A 25185-nucleotide genomic window follows, 5' to 3' on the forward strand; every position below is an offset into this window, starting at 1 on the left:
AATGAGACGCTGACAGATCGTTTTTTTTCTTTCTATCGGGTTTGTTTTTCTTTCAAATTATTGGTGGGGACAATTCAATAATCGCTGGATATTGGTGGGTCCCTTCCGTCCATGCCAAATCTACGCCCTTGGACTGAACAGTCGTTTAGCTTCTAGTTTAATCGGCTTTGCTGTGTAATCTTTGCTGCCAACAGTGTAGTGAAACATTTAAGCTGTACATGAAAGTTAATGTGTAATTATGATGATCTTTACCACAAAGATTTTAAATGAAAGAATAAACAAAGGGCATGAAAACTGATTCTTATGTCTACTGTGTATCTTCAGTGTGAATGTTGAGTTATATTTGAGTGTCTGCATTTAAAGCACATATTAATGTATTGTTTTGAAATCCATGGTGGTACACAGGAAAAATTACTAAAGAATGTAGAATTAGAACACTATCTGTATTTGTTTTTTAAATAGTTTTACATATATTTTACTATTTAAAAAAAAATCAAGAATCAAGCTTGCTGCCTGTCTTGTACAGTAATTTCATTTGAACATAGGTTTGATTTAGTGGAGTCAGTTGTTCCCATGCATCATTCTGTAAGTGTGAGAATGAACTAAGATTAGAAAATGTCAAAATATAAAGTGTGATTTATTTTTATTCATCACAGCATCCTAAACTTTGCTGAACTTTTTGAAATATAAAATGAACTCGCTGAGTGTTGACTGTCACATTTCAAAGCACCAAGTAAAGATAAACTATTAAACTTTAACTGGGTCAGACTTGTTACTGCATGTTGTAACCAAACATACCACACCCTGCATCATGTGATTGGCTCTTGGTTGCTTGGTGTCCGCTCTGTAGAATATTTCTTTAGTGCCTCCCTTCACAGATGTGTCTGTATCAGGATGGGTCTAAACAACATGGTGTAAATGCAGTTGCTGGTGAGCCTCATTTCCTGTAGGAGGTGAAAAAGAGCAGAGATCTGTTTCCCTTCAGAGCACAGAGGTTGTTTCTGTTCAGAGGAAGTGAAACTGTCTGACAGTCACTGAGAGACGGTGAAACGGCACAGCACATGAATCAAATGGATCAAACAAAATTCTGCTGTTCAGTCTGTTTGGATCTACTGAAGGATCCGGTGACTATTCCCTGTGGACACAGCTACTGCAGGAACTGTATTAAAAGCTTCTGGGATGAAGAGGAAAAGAAGAAAATCTACAGCTGCCCTCAGTGCAGACAGACTTTCACAGCGAGGCCTGTCCTGGTGAAAAACACCATGTTAGCAGATTTAGTGGAGGAGCTGAAGAAGACTGGACTCCAAGCTGCTCCTGCTGATCACTGCTATGCTGGACCTGAAGATGTGGCCTGTGATGTCTGCACTGGAAGAAAAATGAAAGCCTTCAAGTCCTGTTTAGTCTGTCTGGACATCTTACTGTGAGAAACACCTTCAGCCTCATTATGATGTGGCTCATTAAAGAAACACAAGCTGGTGGAGCCCTCCAAGAAGCTCCAGGAGAACATCTGCTCTCGTCATGATGAGGTGATGAAGATGTTCTGTCGTACTGATCAGCAGAGTATCTGTTATCTCTGCTCTGTGGATGAACATAAAGGCCACGACACAGTCTCAGCTGCAGCAGAAAGGACTGAGAGGCAGAGAGAGCTGGAGGTGAGTCGACAAAACATCCAGCAGAGAATCCAGGACAGAGAGAAAGATGTGAAGCTGCTTCAACAGGAGGTGGAGGCCATCAATCAGTCTGCTGATCAAACAGTGGAGCACAGTGAGAAGATCTTCACTGAGCTGATCCATCTCATCCAGAAAAGAAGCTCTGATGTGAAGCAGCAGATCAGATCCCAGCAGGAAACTGAAGTGAGTCGAGTCAAAGAGCTTCAGGAGAAGCTGGAGCAGGAGATCACTGAGCTGAAGAGGAAAGATGCTGAGCTGAAGCAGCTCTCACACACAGAGGATCACATCCAGTTTCTACACAACTACCCCTCACTGTCAGCACTCAGTGAGTCTACAGACTCATCCAGCATCAATATCCGTCCTCTGAGCTACTTTGAGGATGTGACAGCAGCTGTGTCAGAGGTCAGAGATAAACTACAGGACATTCTGAGAGAGGAATGGACAAACATCTCACTGACAGTCACTGAAGTGGATGTTTACTGTCAGATCCACCAGAGCCAAAGACCAGAGCTGGATTCTTAAAATATTCATGTGAAATCACACTGGATCCAAACACAGCAACGAACATGCTGTTATTATCAGAGGGGAACAGAAAAGTAACATTTATGGAACAACAACAGTCTTATTCTGATCATCCAGACAGATTCACTGACTGGTTTCAGGTCCTGAGTAGAGAGAGTCTGACTGGACGTTGTTACTGGGAGGTGGAGTGGAGAGGGGAAGGAGTTCGAGTAGCAGTCGCATACAAGGATATCAGCAGAAAAGGATTGGGTTATGAATGTTTATTTGGACGTAATGACAAATCTTGGTCATTAGATTGTAACAACAACAGTTATACATTTTGGTACAACAACATCCAAACTCGTGTCTCAGGTCCTCGTTCCTCCAGAGTAGGAGTGTACCTGGATCACAGAGCAGGTATTTTGTCCTTCTACAGCGTCTCTGAAACCATGACTCTCCTCCACAGAGTCCAGACCACATTCACTCAGCCGCTCTATGCTGGACTTTGCTTTACAATTTATGGAGACACTGCTGAGTTGATTAAAGTGAAATAGACTGAACTCTTTCATATTGTGGGTTTAAATCTGTATTTTAGTTTCATTTTATTTCCTCTCCATCATTTCTGCACAGAGATCAGCTGTCAGTCAAACATTATGGGTGGTACCTCCACATCTTCTAGTTGTTCTCTTGATGTTTCTGAGTTTTTAAAGGAGATCTTTCCTGTGACTGTTTATGGAGGCTATCACTGCTCATCATCATTTTGATTTACTAAAATATTTCTCCACATGAAAATGTAAACTTCTCTATCCTCTAAATGTTTCTGGAATATTTGTATTGAAAAATGTCAACATTTCTCTTTATGAGTATGGCAGACCATGTGTGTGTGTTTGTGTTTGTTTTTGTCAAAATCATCAAACAAATGAGGAAAAACTGTGATTTTAATGAATGAATTCATATATTGTGTTGATGTTTTATTGTGTGAATAAACTGGAAGGTTTGACTATAAATCAAACTTTGAACAAAGTCTTTTCTTCTGTCTTCATTCCAGGATCTCACTCAAATCTGATGCAGAAAATATGAAACTAATCTGAGAGAATAACTGAAGCAGTTTTCCTCCTGAAGCATCACAAAGTTCAGAGTTCATGTTTAGAGCAGAAGATTCAGCAGTCGCTCTGTGACCTTTCAACTTTCTTCACTAAAACAGCTTCATTACAGAGAAACAAGTCACATTTTCTTGATGTTCTTAAGTCCTTTCAGATGTTTGTAATGGTCCTTGAATGCAGCATCAGTGTCGCAGGTTTAAAAGGTCACTTTCTGTTGTGTTCAAAGATTTCCTTCAGATATGGTCTTTAATCAGTAAAGCCAGTGATACAGCAGTGTCATTAGCTGTGTTATTGGCACCAGGCTGTGTTTATGTATGTATTTAATTCTGTCTGAGGATGTCTTCAGCATGAAATGATCATTTGCTCAGCTGCTGTGTCTCATCTCTTATCAGACATTGGTTGGAACAGAGTTTTGTTGCTGATCATCTGACAAGAGGGTGAAGAAAAGCTTCAGGCTTCATTTGGACACTACGTTGGACAGAAGTCTCCACAAAAATGACTCAGAAACACAAATATTATTAATGAAAGTCCAAATGTCAAAAAGGGGTCATACGTGATCCTGAGAAATGTCCTTGAACATTTGAACATGAGTCAGAGGGTTGTCAGGTTTCTACACTGCATCGTGGCATCAAGCCTGAGATGTCTGTGTAAACAAGTATGGAGGACACAAATGCACAGACGCAGTCGAGCTGTTTACTGCTGATGAGGAAGGAAAATAGTCTGTTGGATATTAAAGCAGCATTTATTAGAGTAAGAACAGATACTTGTGTCCTTCATTTGATCCCCGTCAATTTACAGAAGACTTAAGGACCCTTTGACTTCTAACATACAGCTGCATGTTTACAATTTTATTATTGATTTATTTCTAGCAAAGCGAGACTTTACTGATTAAAGACATATAATCAGACATATTACTGTTACTTTCTGAAAAAGACTCACATAAAGCAGATTTATCACAAGCAAACATCAAGACACATCCTTCATGGCTTAAAGTTGCAGTGGGACTCTTTCGCCATCTGGTGGTTGTAACAGTTATGACAACTGTTCCTGCATATATGTCCCTCCTCAGTGTGAAGAAGACTGGACTCCAAGCTGCTCCTGCTGATCACTGCGTGTTCCTCCTGTGTCTAAAATCTATTTCCATTATGAATCAGGAAACTGTTTGCACCAATCATAAAGGCAATAAAATACGTCACACACTAAGAAATAACAAAAAGGAATTGTGGATTTCAAGGAGATTTTTCCCTCGTTTTTTGAAATCATAAGAATACAAACTAATGCAAGACTGTCATGTTTTCATAAGTTTGTAGAGACACTGTTCTGTTGTATTCTAGGACATCAGTCACTTTTTAAATGCATGCTACTCCTCCTCATCATCATCATCATCATCAGCACCCATGACCTCCTTTTAGTCTTTGTTTTGTTATTTTTCAGAGTTCAGGAGACGTTCTTATGGGATTTCCACAGTGTACAAGTACTGTTTAGACCCTTTACCTAAAAGAAAAGAGTAAAGTACAAAGTAGATTTACTCACTGCAGGAAAATAATGCCTCAATCTGATATATTGTCTTATATGACAAACTGAAAGTGATGCATCAAAGTGTAAGCAGCATTTTCCTGTTACAGCTGGTCTAGATGGAACTGATCTGATCTCCTTTATGTACAGGTAGATATCCAGTGGGTTTGCTAAGGGTCACAGATGAGGGGCTGTGTGAGATGTTTAATCAACACGTTCTCACTCCCAACTCGTCAAATGTGTGACGCATGGTCAGGCTCCCTCTGCTTCACTTATCGACGTGCAGGGTCCTCTCATTGAATACTATGCTGCTCCCTTAACGTTGCTTATTGACGACAAGAGATTGCGCGGAAGAGCCTGTTGTCTGTATATTTATATATTTCCGAAATCACATTGTAGTGACGTATACTGAACACAATAAATTATATAATGTAAACAACTACCTGAAAAACATGTAGAACGATACTTTTGTATCGTTTATTGCATTTATGGAGGGAGTGATGTATGCTGGGTAATGGCACAGCTAGCGACTGGGTGACTTTATTCACCCGCTTCGGCTGTTATCAGTCCATACAATGGGCGTTATTAGCACAAATCAGTCCCATAGATATGGGCCATCTCCTGCTAGATTGTTCAGAAGGTTGTTATCATCCATCCAGATGGAGGATCACTAACAGGAGCGTGGGAAGACTCCAGAATCCACTCTGGCTGGAATCCGGTGGATGCAGCAGTGTTTACAGGTAAGACCATTTAAACGGACAGCATTTATAGAATGACTATTAAAAGTCAGCGAGTGTCAATAATGTTAATGTGGTTATGTTAGTAATACACCGAGTGCTAATATAACAGCTTTAAGATGCATTTGTAGATATTATTACGTGTTTTACCGTCTTTATGGTGCTAGCTTAAAGTTACGGTGTAAACGTTAGCTTATATTGGAGTAAAGCTGTTACTGTTTAAACGATGTTAGCACAGAAATATTAGCTTCTGTCATGACGGATGAAGTTACTAGTTAGTAAAGTTTCCAGTAAAGTGTTTAATCGCAGCCACAGATTGACAGCAAATATCTCGATTAGCTTCAGTGCATCTGTAATAAATATGTGCAAGTTTCAGTGCTTCGTTTAAACTGTATGATACTTATACTGACCCAGGGTCAGTGTAAAATACAATCCTAGCTGGGTGAACAAAGCCTGGCTCCTTTAATCCTGCATGACAAACCTCAGGATGCAGGTTATTATTACTCTTTCCTGCTGGCACACCTGTCACACCTGAGAGTCAGCTAGAAACGTACAGTGACGTGGACATCATGCAAAGACTGCCAGACTCTGTAATACTGTAAATGATCAGTGACTCAGGTTAACACTAAACTTTAAACAGTCCCTCTGTGTCTCTGTGTGCTGAACATTTAGGATTGAGTCAGGCTGCATCAGCTGAAGCTGTTATTTGTATATATCGGTATTTTTTTAAATTCAGGTGTGGGGAAAATACATAAGACTGCAGTGAAGCGATGCACCAGATTAATCCCTGGCCAAAGGTATCGTACTTAAATCAGAGTACTGATCCAGCCACATCAGCCTTTTGTGAGGTCTGTTTAAAGTAGACTTAAAATGAACTGCAGGTTCCTCAGAGGTGGACTGTGAGCACAGAAACACATGTTCATACATACAGCTGCAGCAAACTTACATTCATTTTAAATAGATTTGTTACTCTGATGTCTGTCTCTGTGTTAGTCCTCTGACAGACTGGTGACCTGTCCAGGTGTGCTCTACCTATGACTACTGGGACAGGCTCTAGCCTCTGTAATAGAAATTTTCTGTTATTCTCATTTAAAGTTTTTAAGTGCTTATGCATATGCTTAGTGACACTGTTATAGACTGTTCAGTGAAAGTTTCTAAAACTAGATGAACTTACTTCAGCAGTTTGAGAAAACAAATCCCTTTACAGGTGCTGATAAGGCCAAGGGCACAAAACAGCGTAACCATTGATCCGTTAGGTTTCATAACGAGACACGTGAAGTGTGGTAGGATCAGTTTGTAACTTCCTTGGAATGCATAAAGGAGTAGGAGCACCACTTCTGTGGCAGCGCTGACATGACTGAACTGTGATGTTTGATGTGTGTTGGCTCTCCTGCGCGCAGTAATAAATAGCTTGATCACAGCTCTTTCTGTGTTGCAGACTTTATTTAAAAAATTCCACGACACCCCCCACCCTCCCACTGTGAAGCTGAATTGAATATTCAGAAGACATTTGTTTAAATAGTTCTAGAAATCTGAGCTGTTGGTGTGTCCTTGGATTGTGTGGTAATAATATTAGAGCTGACAATCTTTCTTACTGAATCTCTACTATGAGTCATGTTACCTGAGATTAATTCTATGTTTACCTGTCAGCCTGGACAAATGTGCTGTGTGAAGGAAATTCAATTCAATCAGATCTGAACTGCGTGCATTTAAGGAACCTGTTCATATTTAATTGAAATATGAACCAGTGTTTTTATTGCTGATTCCAAGAGAGTCTTTGTGGAAATCCTGTTTGGCTTTTTGTTATTTTAATTCTCTTTTCCATTTTCCAGAACAGTTCTCCACAGTCGCTGTCCACATGGGTCAGTGGGACCAAGAAGCACTCTGCTAATGTGTGGACTCTGACCAGCAACATCCAGCAAGACCCAGACAGCGTTTTCTATCTCCCAGCTGGAGTTTTTTGTTTGTCTGTGACTGGAGAGTCAGATTTTTGTTGAGCTTCACACTTGCAGAGGTAAGTCAGTTTGCAGAGATCCCTCCCACCCTGGCTTTTATGTGCTAGATTTCTTATCTGAAACAGTAATATTTCAGTGACTGCTGCTTATACCACAGGTTAATACACTCTACTGATCCCTGATGGGAGAATCATCACCTCTGACAGCAAAGAAGCCTGGTGGATGTTTGTTTACAGTCTGATGATGGGACATCATGCTCTGCATCTTCAAAGTTTACCTCCTCATTATTATTCATACCCAGTAATGTGAAGTATGCTTATATCTACTATAACTGAACCAACCTGGTGCTCTTCATTGATGGAGGCTGTTGAGTCTGAATGTTGGATGTTGTGTATCTCGTGTTCTCTGGGCTTTGTTGTCCTCAGTCTTTTTGCAGGATCAGAAAACAAAACCAGGAGGCGTGTAAATGTTTCTTCTCCATGATGTTTCTTCAAATGTTTCTTCTGGATGATGATAAGACCGTGACACGGGATGCCACCTTTGGTCTTGTGATGAAGCAAAGCTCAGGAAGAAGTGTGATTAAATGGTACCCACATGTGTGCTGCTGAGAAGGATGTACAGGGGCACCTGCAGCCAAATCCAAGCCTCAGGTTAGTTGTAGTTGCAGAACGCTATAGGACTGAGACAGCTGAGGCATCAAATGTTTGATTAAACAGATGAAAAATAAAATGATCACTTCTTAAAATCTGTAGCAACTTCAAGTCTGTCAGCGTGCTGAGCATGCTCAGAATGTGACAATATATTGTTGTTCAATATTTAATTTCTTTCAGTTGCAATTGTTAAATGAAAAAAAATAAAAAAATGTATTCTTATAATTTAGCAAACTAATTTAGCAAAATATATATATATATATACATATATCTGTATTAGTTTTAATAAATTAATTTGACACCTGAATTGAAAATACCGTATTGTATTCATACAGAATCAGTATCATTGTTTGTCTGTTCACTGATTGTTGAAACTAAGAGCTAGTTTGATCTGTTTAGATCTAAAGTATTCAAAGTTGAGCTCTAATGGTTCTTCACCCCTGTGTGTGTGATATGTGATTTCCTACATGCTGGCAGAGCGGCAGTTTGTGCTCACAGATGGTGACGGTGTGGAGAGACGGTGGTGTTTCCTCAGAAAAACCAGCAGAGTCACAAAGGACACCAGTCCATCTCACCATCTCGACTTGCTGACTGATGCTCGTCTGCACGACACAGAGGAAATCAACTGACCGAGGTTTGTCCAGTGCAGTGTTATGAAATGTATATTTGTTTTATGCTTACAGATATGTTTTTCTTGACAGAGGCTCTGCAGAGTTTAGACAAAGCAGAGAAAATATGTGCTTTACATTTTACTGTGATTTACTGAGATATTTCTTGCCTGATGTTCAGCAGGAATGGAGAAATCGAATCAAAGGGAGATGTTTTTGCTGTTTTTGTAATGATGTAAGTAAATCTTGACTATTATATATTTGCTTGGTTATATTAGGAGTGTTTCTGAGTGAGGGAGAGAGGAGTCATCATCCAGGTAAAGTGACGTAGATCAGTGGATACACTTGTCTCCCCTTTAAAGGAGACGATCCAAGTCATCCTTAAATGTTAGTGCTTTCAAATACACAAACATTTTTAAAGGACAAAGATGAACATCCAACTTTGACTGTAATACAAAATAAATCTTTGCATGTGTGTTTTCAAACTCTCAGATGGGCAGCATATCAGTCTTGGACTGTGTAACCTGCCGGAGCAGCACTGGATGATCACCACACGTGAGCATGTTCCTGCAACATTCAGCATCTGATCTGTCATCTGTGTGCTTCTGCTTTTGGTAAGTAGAGTTACCCAACTACAGTAACTCTAAACACATGCCATCCATTTCCAATGGCCTGGTTACTTCCTGTCAGTTATTTTAGAAACCATGTGGTCACCTGACCTAACACTGTTTCTTCTTCTTCCCCTTAATGTTGAAGTGTCAAACAGCTGGAGAGGAAACTACACCAGTGTACTGGGATGTTTCAGCAACACGTGCCAGATGCTGTTCCTTCATGGTGACATCATCAGAGACAGCCCCGCCCACCTCAGGACCTCACCATTGATCATGATGATTATAATGATGACAGCGAGCGGAACTAAGACTGTAAAAATCCACGACCAGAATGTTTAGATGTTTTCTAATTATTAATGAATACTGAGTTTTTGTCTCTCTCTTTTTTTTCCTCATTTGTTACTAACAAAGTTCACCAAACTCACACAGTTTACATTCTGTATGTTTCCATCAAGGTTTATTTTCTTAGAAATCATCGTTTTTCTCCTTTTCTCTTTTTCTCTTTTGTAATTGATGATAATACAGTGAATATACTTTTATTGCGTCACACATTGCTTTAAGTTTTTCAGAGTCCAGTTATTTTTTACTGCTGTTTGAATTCTCTGTATGTTTGACCCTGTAGACTGTTTGATGGACTGCTTGTCTTCCTGTTTGTAACCGCCGCCTGTTTTTGACTAAAGATTTGGATTTCTGACTTTAACACAGCCTCTGCGTGTCCTCCCTTTGTGTCCTCTTCCTCTGTGAATGTGTTGCATGTGTCACAGATTCATTTTATTAACAGCTTTCCCACAGTGAGTTGCATCAGCATTCATTCACAGCACATTTCAGAAGGATTCAGATTAATACAGTGATCTTATAGTCAGAATTATCCTGACAGAGTGCCATTGTAAATGATCTTTCATCAGGTAAATTTTAAAGTTCGGTATTTCAAAGCAGGAGTTATGAGGAATCATATTGGAATTAGGACTGTAACAATATGTACTTACAAAGTCTAATTTTTTTAATTATGCTAGAATATTGGAAGGCAATCAACTTTTAGTGTTTTCCGCATATTAATTATTCTGAAATAGAGACGGTGACCCTAACTGTACAGAAGCACACTAAACAACTGACAATCTAACAGACATCATTGGCCCGAGCCGTCATGCACAGTGAGTCTGATCCTTTGCTGTGAGAGTCTGACAAGCATGTTTCTGGTCAGTTTGGAAGAAATAATATCACAATGTTGATCTTTTTTCAACATTCCTTCTCTTTTACAACATAAACTGTGATCAAAGCTACTTATGTTCACAGCATGTAATAATACTGACAGTCCAGGGCGTTGTGGTCTGTTGAGCTAGGGTTAGGGTTAGCAATTCAGACATATGTAATCAATATTAAACATCTCTGACGTGGGCCACTGTCCGCAGTGTTGGGAAATCCAAACCAGGCTGGAACGAGTCAAGGTAGGTGAGCATCCACGAGACGACACAGCAGATGCATCCTACTAATACTGACAGGACCAGGAGACTCCAGAAACCGAGCATCTTCTCTTCAGTGCCATCCTCTCCTGTCACCCTCTCTGCCCGCAGCTCTTTGAGTATGGGGTAGATAAGGGCGCAGAGAAACCCTTATTACTAATTTGTATTATAATTCAATTTTCATGAAATATTCATATTCAGTATCGGTCCTTTTAAATTATAACCACGTATCCACCCAGGCTCATGGTGGGGCAGGGCTCTGTCCTGGGATGCTTGAGTACAAGGTAATGTACACATGACCAGGTATCCAGTCTGTCAGAATTGTTTTCAATATTTGGTTCAAAAATATGAGTGAAAACAAAAATCCAACTAGGATTCTTGCATATGATGAATGAAGTCTGTCTTTGACTGTATTGTCCAGCTGATCCATCAAACCCCCAGCAGGTGAACCTTATGCATGACATAACACGGCAACAATGTAAAAAATTAAACAGCAACAGTCTAAATGTAAAGTGCATTCTAAAGTCCTCTTCAATAAATTATATGCAAAGAGTCATTCAGGACTGTAAAACGTGAACTACAGAACCCAGAGTCTTCATCATTAAATCTCTGGTTGCTTCATTTTTCTATCCTATATCAGATACTTTAAAGGTTAGGTTAGGTAAAGTTGCACTGTCATTGTGAGGCAAAGTGCTTTATGTGTGTGTGTGCGTGTCATGAACGGCTATAAAAGGCCTATAATTAAAGAACAAAGCGGGGTTTGAGTTCGAGTTGCGGCAGACTGTCACTACTTGTAAATGGAACGCAGCCTTCCTACGGCGGACAGCTAATAACAGGAATCGGACGCGGTCCACCCAAGTCCACAGCAACCACCATAGCAACCGCCTAGCATGACCTTAAAAACATATTCTGTCTTCATAACTATCAAAAACGTGAAATGATTTGCAAAGTGTGAAAGTGTTACAGCTGTAGAGAGCTATGGCGCTATCTTTGGAAACTGTTTACATAGCTAATGATATACGATGTAACCATGGAGACAGTCAGTCACGTGAGCTAGCGGCGCACGTTTACTACAGTAAATAAGGTGATTGTGTGCACAGCGCGTCCACACGCTGCACAGGGTAAAGACGTTACTTCAATATTGTTTTATATTGATATATATTTGCCTTCTGTTGACCATCACCTCAGGTTCACCATTACAGTTTCAGCATACAAATGCACACTGTCTAAATATGAACACATTCAAAAAACAAAATCATGTCTCAGAAATAAGCACAGCTGTTCATGTTTGTCATTATAGTTTTATTTGTAAGAAAATTATGAACTTCATATTGTGCATCAAATAAAAGAACATTTCACAACAGAAAAACAGAGTCAACAGAAACAGGTAACAGAAATGTCTCTAATGTAGACATGTACAGTGTAGTGTCAGCATTAAAAGATCATAAAGGAAACACTAACATTTATGTGAAACTAATTGTAATAAAAAATGAACAGGTGCTTTATAGATTTAAAAGAAAGAATCTGAAAACAACACTTTTTTGGTCAAAGTGATCAAAGTAGAAAACAAGACTGATGTTCAAGAACAAACCGTAGCTGCACTAATATTACACATCTCCACTGTTGTGGTGAACAGACATGTTGCTTTTAAAACCACATGCAGTGTGTGACCATGACTGTTCATTGAGACCATGAACGCCACCTCGCTGAAGCAGTCTTCTTCTTCTTCTTCTTCTCCTCATTAAAATAGAAGCAGAAGGAGCACGAGCTGCTTTGATCTACTGAAAGGAAAAAGCAGAACATCTGAGCTGAAACCAGTCAGCTGAAATCTTTAAGACAGGAACAATCATTCAATGCAGTGTCTCAGGTGGCTTAGCCTGTTACAACTGTTGATACAAGCTAAATACGGTTAACACACAGTGTCAGGGAACTCCAGTGTGGGAACTAGTGGCTTTAGGTTTGTAGTCATTTAACTTTCATCCATTCATTCCTTTAATTCAGGAGGAAGAAATGCCAGGTTGGTGCAGGCTGGTTACATGCATTTGGTCCCATGCTGTCTTTAACTAAATGACTTGGTTCATTTTATGGCTGGGCTGTATGTGGGGTTATATCATGTTATTTGGGCAGGAGTACCTGTCCCCTGTTAGACTTAGAAAGTTTCTCCATAAGTAGAGTTTCTAACTCTTCTAGCACATCTGTGGCTGACAGCTTTTTGGTGGCTCTTTTTACCCCACACTGGTTGTGAGTGTGTAAATAGCCCCACTAGTTCTTTTGGGTTGCAGTTAACTTGGGAGGAAGGGGTCGGTCTGCCATAACTAGATGAATAACAATTATCTGGGATACATAAATTTCATAATGCATGCATATATCTCTATAAACCTGGCCTGAGTGCTGCCATTTTTTTACATTCAGTTATTTCTCTTAGAAATGTTGGAACTAAATAATGAATGTGTTCCAGTTAAATGCAAACACTGGTCAGTGTAAATGGCTCATTGGGACACAGAAACCTTTAAATTAAACCTGATATCTAGTGTCAAACAATATCAAAGCTGTAGAAGATGTTTACAGTCAGGATTTATAAAACTATGATTGTAAATAAATTCAAACAAGTGAGCTTTTCTCTTTGTGCTGAATATCAACACTGTGATTTCTTAGACTGTAAGCTTTACTTTAGCACAACCAGTTGTAGAAGCCGTCACTCCAAATGTCTTTTGATAACAAGAAAAAAATACCTATAGAGTACACGGCCTGAAGTTCTTCTCCGACATCTTCTGCCATCAGCTTTGTCTGCTGGTTTGAAGACAATAAACCACAAAAAAGATGATTTAGTCACTTTGTCTGTGTCATGCCGCTCGAATGTGTCGTGTAACGATGTTGAATAGCCGTCGTTATCCCTCTGCTGTGTCAGTAGGATTGTACTGTACAGCATCTCATTGATATGTGAGGAATGCTAATGTAACACGATAACAGACTTACATCATTAAAATATAAAGGGCAGGAGATATTTAGATATTTTTTATATTTATATTACATTTTATAGCTGACGGATATTACTAAATAGATAGAATTTACTATATAGCTGGATGAACATGAAAAATATGTCTATAATAACAAATGACCATGAGAGCCGGTAGAATTAATTCAACTGGACACTCAAAAGACGTCCTTAAATGCTCTTTAAGTGGCAGAACAGATGAACAAACAGTTAATCGCTTACTTGAGATGAAATCTGCTCAGCTACTTGGAAAACAGCTTCTAACTGCTTCCTCCTTTAACAGGATGACTGCTCAGGGGTAAGGCCATCATGCAATCCAGCAACCTTTATGGTTCTGCTTTGATTCACCAGGAACTATTAGGGAAACCGTCCAGCGCCTCCTGTGAAAGACACAGGGATAAACACAAACATTTATTAACATGTTCCACAGTGTTCCAGTTTGATTTTCTCATCCTGTGGACAACAACATACAGGGATGCAGGTTTATTGTTAACGTTTGTAAGGTTTATTTAGTGAACATATCCAGCTGCAGCTCCACTGTGATCCTGAGCTGGATAAGCACTTAAGAAAATGTGTCAATAAATGGACAAACATCAACTTACTATATTTATCCAAACAGACTGGACCAATAATGCTTCACTGAGTTAGAGACTTTAACAGTCTCTTCTATGTAAGAATGTCTCGTGCTGATAGACCTGCAAACTTGACAACAAAGGTTTTTCAGACTGCATGTAGCTGTCCTCTATGTCAGCTCACACATTTACATTTATGTCACACTTATTTCTGCTTTCCCATTTTATAATTATTACTTACATTTTGATTAGATACCTTGAGTTTGTAAATGATCAAATTACATAATTGGAATACAATGTATCCAATTCAGGGTTGCGGGAGGATGAAGCCTATCCCAGCTGATACAGGACAAAGACAGGACAGGCTGCCAGTTTATTGCAGGGCTAACACAATATGTGTAACAGAAAATCCACTTAAATGTTTGATATTTCTTATAATAATCATAATTATGACTATTATTTAAAGGTTTCTTCATAAATACATTTTGATTTTTTATAAATCAAACTAAAATATAAACACGAGCTGTTTCAGATTCTGACCTCTGACCTCAGTGACCTGGCTGTGTCCTCACTGCAGCTCCCTCTTGGAAGTACGTCTGCTTCTCGTCTTCCCCCAGTGTTGACCGCCTGCCCTTGATATCACGTACTGTAACTGAAGAACAAAAAAGGACAAACACTTGCCTTCATTTAAGAAGTACATTCATACAGAGATAATCTATGGAAACACACTAGTTCACCCTTTTGGGAGGAATCAGTTCCTGTGAAACATTTCTGTAAATGAACATCATGTGGAGAATGAAGGACATGAGTTCTTCAGGTGACTCAGCAGTCCCACACTGACAAATGAAATCTAGTTAAACTATTAAGCATATTTGCTCTTCTGAAATCTGTGTTAAACAACAACAAACATAAATTAGTAACAAAAATACAGCTGAGTAGAGGCTTTACAAACCACCAGCAGCCATAATGCTAAATTTTAATCTTCAAATGTTTCTGAGCCGTCTTCAACCTGCTTTTAACACATTAAAGTCCCAATAAATAAAGTCAATGCAGCCTGACTCAATCCTAAATGTTCAGCACAAGAAACACAGAGGGACTGTTTAAAGTTTAGTGTTAACCTGAGTCACTGATCATTTACAGTATTACAGAGTCTGGCAGTCTTTGCATGATGTCCACGTCACTGTACGTTTCTAGCTGACTCTCAGGTGTGACAGGTGTGCCAGCAGGAAAGAGTAATAACCTGCATCCTGAGGTTTGTCATGCAGGATTAAAGGAGCCAGGCTTTGTTCACCCAGCTAGGATTGTATTTTACACTGACCCTGGGTCAGTATAAGTATCATACAGTTTAAACGAAGCACTGAAACTTGCACATATTTATCACAGATGCACTGAAGCTAATCGAGATATTTGCTGTCAATCTGTGGCTGCGATTAAACACTTTACTGGAAACTTTACTAACTAGTAATTTAATCAGTCATGACAGAAGCTAATATTTCTGTGCTAACATCGTTTAAACAGTAACAGCTTTACTCCAATATAAGCTAACGTTTACTCCGTAACTTTAAGCTAGCACCATAAAGACGGTAAAACACGTAATAATATCTACAAGTGCATCTTAAAGCTGTTATATTATTATATTAGCACTCGGTGTATTACTAACATAACCACATTAACATTATTGACACTCGCTGACTTTTAATAGTCATTCTATAAATGCTGTCCGTTTACACCTCCCGAAGACTTTTGTCTGGGCTCTTATCTCACTTTTTTATTTCAAACAATCAACAGAAAATTTCACAGACATAGTTTTATGTAAGGTTTTAAGGCTGTTAATGTTTAAGTAACATGAGCAGCAAACGACTAAGGCTAACACTAACTAGCTAGCAAGATTATAATCCTGGTGCTAACTAAGAGAAGCCACAAAATCAGTTGAATAAGAGTAAAACATTTACTCACCAAGTCAGTGTAATCAGGTAAAGATCCACAGCAATGACAATAATATGTTGAGCTGAGGCTTCTCCAGGTTTGCTCACATATTCCATAACAAATGCTGGCACCCGTGAACATGCGGACTGATCCGAGAGGGAGGAGGACGGTAGTGACATGGCATTTGCAAACACATCTTTCATCCTTCCGCCCTGTGAAGCAAACTTCCAGCTTAGTTAGTTTTTTCTAAGTTAAGACAAGTGAAATAAATTGAGTTTATCTGCATTTTTGCATAAAAAGTACTGTGAAAGTTTATTTAAATGTAGTTCTAATAAGAATAGTTAAAAATTGAGTTGAGCCTATTTAATATTTAAATGAAACACAATATTCCATTGTACAGTGTAGGTTTCCATGTGTAATTAGTGTGTAAGAATATTGCAGAAGAAGCTTAATGTGTACTTTGTAAAAACGATGACGAAAAAACACTGGCTGAAGAAGAAGAGATAATGGCCATTTTTTCAATCAATCTCTTGGCCGGCCGCTTGGCGTATGACATGTGGCGGAAGTCTCTGGTACAGAGGGCCGCTAGTTCGAATCCCTCACGAACTCACTGCCGCGACCCCTCGCTTGAGGGACGGGGAGATTCATACGCGCGTTTCCTTTAGCACCTTTAGCTTTCACCTAGTAATCATACAGCTCGCCTTCATTTCTTTAACTACTGTGTAGCTTAACCTATACCAACTCATCATAATCACACATTTATATTCATCTCAATCTGCCAGTGTAACTGTGTTGCTCTTCAATCCCTAACTCAACAATGTTGTACACTTAAAAGTATAGGAAAAGACAACACTTAATCCTAAAATATTGAAGTGGAGCACTTAAGGAAATATTCATCTTGGCATTCCACCACTCATTTATTTTTAACATTTATTGTGGTTCATTTGTTTTTCATTATTCTACCTTTTGTCAAGGCAAAACTCAAGGGCTACAGAACAGGACAGACTTAAAAGAAGACTTTCAACTGAAACACATTTGCGTAATGTTGACAGAGGTGGACATACAGATGAAGAAAAGAATTCTGGATATGATGGAGTCATCTGAGAGGCCAGCTTCTGAACATCACAGGTAAATTATAAGTCCTCTTGAGAGACAAGTTCAGTTGCAGATGGATTTTTACTGCTAAGACAAGTCATGCATCCACCACCACAACCTTTCAACCTGCCACCACACCATGGTCTATGCATGTGCACCACCAACCACACGCTGTACCTGGCTCATTTTGAGTACACTGTACAGCCTTGTTAGTTCCCAGAACTCGAAAAAAAATTGAGGAAACTCGTTTGCCTCAAAAAAACTAAGTAAAGCTTACTTAAGATGACTGTTAGGACAACTTACACATTGCAAGTCTGCAGTATTAAGAATAACTTGATATTTCTGGACTGTACAATTTTAATTGTTTACCTACTGACAAACATTTCAAGTTCAACTAAATGAAAAACACTATTTGTGGTAAACCTGAATATGATTAAAAATAATTAACAACACTTTTTGTAATGATGTTAAAATCAGCCCAACTTTTATTTTCAACACAACAAAGTATAACAGCCAACATACTGGACACTGTTCTGCTGAACACAACAAACGTCTTGTTATGTGTCCAGTTGAATTAATTCTACTGGCTCTCATGGTCATTGTTATTATAGACATATGTTTCATGTTCATCCAGCTATATAGTAACTTCTATCTATTGTTGAATTCTCCCAGTTCTTTGAATCTTTGGGACTGAAGGAAGGACAATACTCGGTGTATAAATGCTCAATCAACAATCCTTATTTCCATACAATTTTCACACAATAAGCATAAAAACCATCCGGATGGGGAGAGATGCCTGAAGAGGGTCACAGCAAGTCTCCAAATGGTGACGTGTTACACAGCTTCTTATACTTTTCACTGGCCCCCACCTGGTCGTAAACCTAAACATTCACACTCTCTTATCTGTCGTGGCGCCTAAGTTATGACCTCGGCTCCCTGTCTTTCTACCTATCCTACAATGGTGGGGGCACAGAATGTGGTCTGTTTCTGCTATTATCGGCACAAGGGTCTTTTGCACACAACATTCTCAGAAAATGATTTAAGCAGACGACATGACAAGAAACAGTGGTAAAACATTCACAGCAGATAAATGGTGGTCGCCCACTTGTCTAACAGAACCCAAAGGATGGTCACATTCTTTTAATCCCCAGAGATATACTGGAACATTTGTCTAACATACTACAACAATGGTCATGTTCTTTAACCTAAAAATATAAGGAGAATAATGATCTCACAATTCCCCCTTTGATCTCTCTTTAGAGAGATCACTTACAACATACATTCTAGGGTGGAAAAGTGGTGTCAACTATTTCCCAGTCTCCTAGTATTGTGCTTCACACAGAACACAATTCCATCGCTGGATTTCCTCTGCGCTGTCACTTTTAGAGCTTGGCACGCTCTCTCCATCCCTCGAGTGTCACGTCCACGCTGCTGAAGATTTAAGGCAGAGCACGTCGTACACCTTAGTTGTCTTCCTCAATGTCAACGATGAATCTCTCATTATATTTAAAATCATGCTGTGGGAAGTCTCCTCTCAATCTCCTGGAAGCTCAGTAGCACAGCTATCTGTAGATGTCTGCTGTGCTGAAGATGATCTCTGATCCTCCTGAAGCCTCTCTCCTGGCCTCAGCTCCCATCTTGTGGACGATCCTCTCAGCCACTCCTTCTCGTCATGGCACCTCACGACATCTACAGATTAAAAAATAACACTCCTCTCCCCACATGGCTTCCACCATGTGTCAACTCCTCAATGAGACATGTACAAGAATGTTGCACATTCTCTCTAAAACAATCTCCAGGGTTTCCCACTTGGAGCAGCCATACTCCAACCTGTAACCCTGTGTAAAAACATTAATCAGCAGTTACATGTTCAGCTTATTCACCTCCCAGCTCCACCTGGAGCCTGTATCCTGGAAGACAAATCTGTTAAATCAAACTTCACATTTGCAACCAACTGTAGATCATAAGAGTGATAAAGTATTCAGCATAAAAGACAAGTATCATGTGCAGGTTTTCTCCAATCATTAAATCACTATTATTACCATAATTTGTCCCAAATCATGAATCATCCCAATTTATTCCACAATTTAATCTGTGACTTCCCTTAAACAATGTCACTCCACCCATTTTATCACTATGAGCTCATATTCAACTATTCCATAAACACTACATCTTATTTGTTTCCTCATGTCACTTGTCTGTTTTCTGCTGAATCCTCCACATCCACTCTTAGAAAAAACAGACATTAGGAGCACACATAGACAATCCTGGTGGTCAGGCGCAGGTCGACAGGTTCCAGAGGTGCCGTAAAAGGCCATAAAATGAAGCCTGCTGTAAAAGGAATGACACTGGTTTCAACACAGGAAATTTCTCACGTTATTCACATCGTCAAAGTAACCTTCAACATTTTCCCAACAACACAGTGTAACAGCATCATCAATCCTGTAGTAGAGAAACCAACATCAACCAATTGTTCTGTCATAAATCACATCATCAAACCACATGAAGAACTGTAATGCTGTAGAAAAGAGAATGTAAATGTTAGCGCTGCGCAGATGTATACACACTTTCTCACAGTAATCTCTGTGAGCAACACAAGCCCATGAATAACACACCCCTGGTAGATTCACAAACACAGAAAGTGGCATTTAAAAGGTTAAATCATCACACAACCTCGGATGTTGCTGTCATCTTTCTGCTCCTGTAAAAAGAAACATATAAATTCATCCACCCTTTTGGCCTGTCTAGGTGGAGGTAAACTTTGAGTCGTGGTCAAGTCTTGTCAGCTTTTACCAGTCAGTCAGTTTGTTTTTATTTCCATTCATTCATTCATTCATCCATTCTTTCTTTCTTTGCTGATAGTGGAAACCATCGCCGCATTTGATTTCCACCCTCAGCAAAATGACGTCATTTCAAAAAGAAAAAGAAGAACTTTAGGTTGGATTACCTCGCTGAATCCTTTTTTAGGCAGGGACTCTCATTTTCTAATTGTCCCCAATAAGTGGCTTTCTCCTGAGCCCATTTTAATGTGGAGAAAAATACTTTGCGACTGTTTTCAGTAAGAATGTTTTATAGCGCTTTAAAGTTCACTCTCTCAGGCCTGGATTAAAGAGCTGATTTGTTAAATCAGGAACTCACAAAATACCAAAATATCACCACCGGTGGATCACTCCTCTCAGATGTTCTTATTTCAGTGCACACAAAAGCAAAAACAAACGTAACCAATAAAATACTCATATAATAACAAATACTGGGGCCCGTTAGAACCATGTCCAAGCATAAAACCACCTTTCTCTCCCTTAGAGAAAGAAAACAATCCAAACCTCACTGATAAAATCAACCTAGTGTTCAGCAAAACCCACAATCAACCAAAACTTCACCAGAAAGTGATATGTTACGAGGCAGGGTGCACCCCGAACAGGTCACCAGTCTATCACCTAGAAACAAACAACCATTTACACTTACATTCACAGATAATTTAGAATCATCAATTAACCTAGCTCTAACAGCTGCATGACTTTTCACTGTGGCAGGAAACCAGAATACCCAGAGAGAAACCACTGCAAACTAACCAGACTGTGGACTTGCACCCAGGACCTTCTTACTGTGGAGCAACAGCACTCACCACCATGCCAACAATGTAGGAAATACAGGGAAGCTATGATTTCCTGTTGAATTTTGTACAGATCTTTAAAGCCTGAGGCAATTGTGTTAAATACACCTGGGATACTTACGTAAATCCAAGGGCTGGCCCCCTTTTTCTTTTTTTTTCTTTTTTTTTTAATTTATTTTTTATTTTCAGTGTGTTCCTCCTTCAATTAAATCTCAATCACAAAAATGTGGCGCTCCGAAATAAGGCTCACACCGTTAATTCATCATTTTCACTCTGTACCACTGCTCCTTATCAGGCTGTGTGAAGCACAGTAAACAATTCAGTCGAGGCCTTGAGCCATAAACAGACATCACTCACAGACATTGTTTTCATACCCAAACTGCTTTAGACCCTGTCCCCTAAATCTACACAAATGCCCTCTGGGTGACATGAAATGCATTTAACCAATTAACAATCAATGGCTTCTTGTTGTTGTAACAAATTCTGTATTTGGACGTTTGTGTGCAGCATTTTGCGTATCAGCATAGCATTTGTTAGTAAAGCATTCTTCATTGCATCAGCATGTGTATGTGAGTGTGTGTGTGTGTGTGTGGATCACTTCTCAGTGAATTGAATCAGCATTTCGATTTGTGTGCGTGTGTGTGTCATTTCTCAGTCAATCAATGAGTGCATATGTGTTCGTATGTGTGTTTCTCTTAATTCTGAGTCAGTGTATGTAGATGTGTGTGTTTGTGTGTGTGTTTGTGTTCATCACTTTCCTGTTCTGGTGTTCTGGGTAAACCAGGGCCTGAAGCGTGCTCTGGGGTCCTGCCTCCCCCTTTCCAGTCCGTTTGCATCCCTTGCTGCTGCTGCCCAAAGTTCTGTCCATACTGGTTCTGGCCCCAATTGAGGCAGTCCTTTTCTCCAGTGTCCTGCATCTTCTCCTTGTCCAGCTCCTCCTGAGCCATGCTCAGTTTCTGCTCTGATGTCTCGAGCTCTCACTGAGGGCAGAAACCTCAGAGTCTTTTCCGTACACGTCAGATTGAAGTTTATTGATGTTTTCCTTGCTTTGCTCCACGGCCTTCTGCAGCTCTGCTGTTCGGCTCTTCTCAGAGGTCAGCTCCTGGCTGAGCCCCGACACCTGTGCCTTCAGCTTATGTTCTTCTGCTGCTTTTGTCCAATCTGAGGTGCCTCCTGACCTCAGTTACTCCTCGTGTCTCTGGCACGCCCTTTTTGCTGCCCGATCATCCGTGGTGGTCCATCACTGTCCTGCACAGTTTTAATGCAGAGTTGTTAAGGTCAGCATTCTTTTGCTCGGCCTCACTTTTCATCCGGGCTTAATAGGCCGTCTCGTCACAGCTCTGTCAGCTGAAGCTGTCTGGAAATCTCCCCCGTGTAGTGAAACGGGCCTTGGATTTAACGTTCTCCGTCTCCGCTGCATGAGATCTTTTTCCTGCAGCACTGTTGACATTCTCAGGCTGTTGTTGGGTCCAGCTGCTGTAGCATTTGGTCAGGGTCACATCAATGATGGTAGAAGGGAGAGCAAAGATGGTAGAGGGGAGAGCAGGAGTCCAGGTCAGCCTCGGCTTTCCGGGCCGATAAAGCAGCCTGTAATTAAGCATAAAGAGAAAAAACAAAAACAAAACAAAAACAGACGAACAGGAAAATGATGTTGTTTTGGCTGTGTTATTCAGAGAGGGGCCAGGCCCTGTGTCAGCCTTCTCCCCCCCTTTTTTTGTTTTTTCTCACTATATAATCAACTCCTAACCCACCAAGTTGACAGGACAACACAGGTACACGTTAAAATTCTTAAGATCATGTTTAATAATTCAAAAAAGGAATTTTCTTTCATTCAGTAATCTCTTGTATTAATCAATCAGAAGAAAACATGTCACATTTGACTCTTTTAACCACTAATTTATTATTTCATCACTGGTTTATCATACCAGTGTCTGTCTTTTTGAAGTCAAGTTGTTGTCCTGCAACCCAGAGAGTTTATTTGTTATTAGTGATAAACTTTAATCATTTTAAACTAACATGTGTATGTTAAGTTTTGCTGCTTTAACCTTGCTGGAAAATCTTCACGTGTTCATGAGTGTAAGCTGTTTCTTCATTGCGTGTGTGTGCGTTTGTGGGTGGGTTATTTAACTTTTTTTTCTCCAACAAGGCATTTCTCTAATTGTGTGTGTTTTTAATTTTGTTTCCCAAATTTTGATTTCCCACCTTAAATAACAGCATTCCATGTCTTCAGCCAGGAATTAGAGCTTGCTTGTGAGATTCAGGGACACATGGTGCCAAAAACAATTCAGTTGAAAAACTTGCCTGAAAATTTCCAGTGATGGTAACCGATAACTGGAGGAGAAGATGTCCTTTAAGCTTCTTTTCAGGGTGAGGACGAAGTGAGAGGTCAAGCTGTAAAATTTGAGCCAGAGCTTGGCCTGTCTGTCCGTCCCAATTTTGTTAGTACTATCCTTTTGCGCTGTACTCAGGTCTCCAGGTTGAGAGAAATCCACCTGTATTAAGAGACTAAAACATTCATTTACTATTTTTCTTAAAACATCCATTTGTTCATCTATCCTAGATTTTACTCTCTCTCTTCGGTGCATCGTTCACACAGTCAGGCAGTTGCCTTTTATGGGCATGCAGTTTCCGGCCACTCACCCCCACAGCCGCCAAGCCATCTCTCCTATATCAAAACCCAGCCAAACATCAAACATTCACCAAGTCATCAATCAGCAAAATCAGCGTTTAATTACAGGCATGTATCATTGTTTGCAAATCATACTTATAAAACTCAATAACACGCTAAACAGGAAGTCTTCTGTGGGCTTCACAGCAGCCACCTCATTTGCATGTTCACACACTATCTAAAAATAGCTGCAGCGCTTCAGCGCGCTGTCGTCACACACAGCCTCGTTTCACACTCAACTCTCTATTATATTACAAAGACGTCTTATATTTACAATCACTCTCAGGCCTGAAAGTTTTAGCGCCTACACAATTTTGACAAATTTAAGATAACGGGTCCAACCGAAGAAAGTCCAACTTTTTTGTAATCAATTAACCAGTATCAGACTCTAACTGTATCTGGCCTCATCTCAAAATCCCTAAGTCAATTTACAGTGCCCAAAAAAGTGCAGATAAGGAGACTCTAACTCCTAGCTTGTTCCAGGATGCCCTGTACCCCACAGTCAAGCCAACTGAACTAACCCTGTTCGCCGACAGGTCAAGGTCGCGCGTCCGCGGCCAGGAGGGAGCGTAACCTCCGGCTATGCGCCTCTTAGTGGACTCTAACCACCGTTCTAACAAAATTTATAATACTTTTAAACCGCCGTCAACTCTCTAAAACAAGAGTATGACTGACGCAGATGCAACGTTATGAACAATGGAGCCTCTAACTCTCAACATGGCCAACACAGATGCAATCCTTTAGACCAATGGAGCCTCTAACTCACAAAATGACCAATTCCAATCAAACTACCTGAGACTCTAACTCAGTATTATTTCCTTTACCTTGGGCCTCTAACCAGTATTATTACTTTAAGCTTATTTCAAGTTTCAAAACTCATGAGATTTTTCATCAAATCAAAAGACACTCACCGGCACTTTTACTGAATAGACATTTAATTTCATCGTCCAATTCAGCACACTTCGGATAAAATCAACAGGCCTGGTGCCTACCTCTTTTATAAAGGCGCCTGTCCACTCAGTTCGATTGCCGGATAATGTCTGCCCGTCTGACCACCTCGGACCGTCCAAGCCTCCAAAACTTCCATCCCAATACACAGGACGAGCCCCCAAAACTGTTACGGATTCAAATATTGGGAATGGATACAGGAGGAAAACCAAAATAACAACACTGGTCCGGCCGGGTCAAGTCAAACGATGATTTAATGAACACACGCGTGGGAGATGGACACCATACACAGACAGCATCAGATCTCAAAATGGTGGAGCCTTGATCAAACTCTTATAGCCTCTAGTGGCCCCCACCTAATCATCAGAGCCTAAACATTCTTTCTCACACAGCGCCTAAGCTACGACCTTGGCTCCCTGTTTATCTGCTCCTGATGAAATGGGGCAGTATGCTCTGTTCTCTTCTAATCAGACAAATGAGACGATGACTTTCTGTGAACAGTATTTCTTATAACTCAGCAGTATAATGCATCATAAAACAATATCATTCATTCACAAT

At 40.0% G+C, this 25185-nt stretch overlaps 1 long non-coding RNA gene and 1 pseudogene across 3 annotated transcripts in view; one reads left to right on the forward strand and one right to left on the reverse strand.

Moving 5' to 3' along the window:
- The first annotated feature begins 854 nt into the window (after positions 1–854).
- The window catches only part of LOC146497100 (tripartite motif-containing protein 16-like), a 61122-nt pseudogene continuing 36791 nt past the window's right edge, over positions 855–25185 (forward strand). The window contains exon 1 of the transcript XR_014870624.1: positions 855–2747. The product of XR_014870624.1 is annotated as a tripartite motif-containing protein 16-like (transcript). The remainder of the gene's footprint in view (positions 2748–25185) is intronic.
- Positions 12244–14995, reverse strand: LOC146497101 (uncharacterized). Of its 2 annotated transcripts, XR_014870771.1 has the most exons (4): positions 14918–14995; positions 14028–14185; positions 13543–13600; positions 12244–12591 (listed from the first exon to the last, which is right to left on the reverse strand). It is a non-coding gene; the product is annotated as an uncharacterized LOC146497101 (long non-coding RNA). The 2 variants fall into 2 exon arrangements; XR_014870772.1 differs by lacking the exon at positions 12244–12591 and having other exon boundaries at positions 13121–13597.

The sequence above is a fragment of the Neolamprologus multifasciatus genome, chromosome 18 (genome assembly GCF_963576455.1).
Source record: "Neolamprologus multifasciatus chromosome 18, fNeoMul1.2, whole genome shotgun sequence".
Lineage (NCBI taxonomy): Eukaryota > Metazoa > Chordata > Actinopteri > Cichliformes > Cichlidae > Neolamprologus > Neolamprologus multifasciatus.